Raw genomic sequence first — 1870 nt, 5'->3', positions numbered from 1 at the left:
TTAATTTCAGTGATAAATAACTACCTCTAATTTATTAGAAAATGTGCAAAAAATACTGAATAGACGAATGACTTTATATATTTTTGCTTACACCATAGAAGCCGTATCATCGCACTAGAAACTTAAATGTACTCGCAGTAACTGAAAGTTACTCTCCAGAGATATGAGAGATCGTAGGCAGCGGAGATATTCTTGCGGTTGCTGTTTGGGAGCTCTGGAAGGAGGTCAGCAAGAGGACGAGAGAAGCTATCGGCTCCGAGTTCGTCGTTAAAGGTAGTGCTCGGCCTGCTAGTGTGTGTGGGAGGTGGTGGCAGATGCCATCGCACCGACGTCCGCTGTGGCCGCCGCGTGGAGAGTTGTTAGTGTGGCGAACGTCACCCTGACTCAACTTACCGACTGACAAACATGCCACGTGTCCCTGGGCGCTCGAACTTTCTACGTGCCAAACGACGTAAACTTCCTCCAGTGGTTAGCGGTAAGAAATTCTTATTCTGTGTTAAAGTGAACAACACGCGGAAGAAAGGCTCGGTGATTCATTAATATGTAACAGTTTTCAGTAACTGCTACTGCTGTGGCGTCATAATTACGCATGTCACAACGAATCAAAAAGTAGTTCATTTGGTACGTGTTCCTAACATTTGAACAACGTGTAGGTTGTGATGTCTTTGTAGTTGCAATAACTCTTATCTCACATGACTTTTAAAATACTTACTGCGAGCTGTAGTGGCTGAGCGGTTCTAGGCGCTACAGTCTGGAACCGCGCCACCGCAACGGTCGCAGGTTGGAATCCTGCCTCGGGCATGGATGTGTGTGATGTCCTTAGGTTAGTTACGTTTATGTAGTTCTAAGTTCTAGGGAACTGATGACCTCAGATGTTAAGTCCCATAGTGCTCAGAGCCATTTGAACCATTTTTGAACCCGATATGGGAATGTGTTGTACCTTGAGGATAGTGACGAAGGAACACAAGATGTTTTCAGGTGGGTACTTCAGTCTAGCGACTGATTTTAGAATCACATGAAGGAATGTACCCCGGAGAACACCGTAATCGGTTTCCACCATTTCTTACAGTTTTCGTTGCTGTTAGACGTGAAGTTGTGTTTTTCACTATATTTTTAGTTATTCTGCGTTTTACAATTTTAAGTGCTGTATAATCTGTTAAAGGTATCTGCAAAACACTGTTAGTTCTTCCAGTACAGAACTATGTGGTGAGTTAATTGCAACATATTTTTAAAACTATTTATATAATATGCGAAAGTTAAACCATAGTTCGTTGCCCGTCCAGCATCTCGTATCATGATACAGAACAACGTCTTTTCTCTTGTAACATGTGATACTTGCAAGTTACCTGAATTTCTCTCTTGTCTTAAAATGTTAACTTCTTGAAAATGGGAAGTTGTGCTTGTTTCCAATAGCTTCTGCTTCAAAATATATATAACGTGTAGTTGGTTTTAGATAGCACTTCTGCTTAGTTTAATTTCGCTTACTGATTACGTGTTTTATTTTTTTATCTGGCTAGGGCTATCAGACCGTCTCGTAATGGGCCATGATTTCACACATGCAGTAATTACAATACAGTACAGTAGTTGCCTAAGAAATAATTTTAGTATGCGATATTAAGGTCGTCTTTATTTTTCGAATTTCGTGTTTGCTCAGACACACCCTCTAGTTCTTCTGTTCTTTTGTTATAAGAATAATTTTAAGACCAGTTTTGTTGAAACTGAACGCGATGAACCAATTACTCAATGGTCTTGAAGTTGTGTCATGTCACTATGTATTATTTATTACTGCTTATACGTATGCTTGACTTCTATCATACACTAGAGAGATTTTCACTCCGCAGGGGGGTGGGTTGATACGGAACTTCCTGGC

The sequence above is a fragment of the Schistocerca piceifrons genome, chromosome X (genome assembly GCF_021461385.2).
Source record: "Schistocerca piceifrons isolate TAMUIC-IGC-003096 chromosome X, iqSchPice1.1, whole genome shotgun sequence".
NCBI lineage: Eukaryota > Metazoa > Arthropoda > Insecta > Orthoptera > Acrididae > Schistocerca > Schistocerca piceifrons.
Note: the sequence above shows the minus strand (reverse complement) of the source record.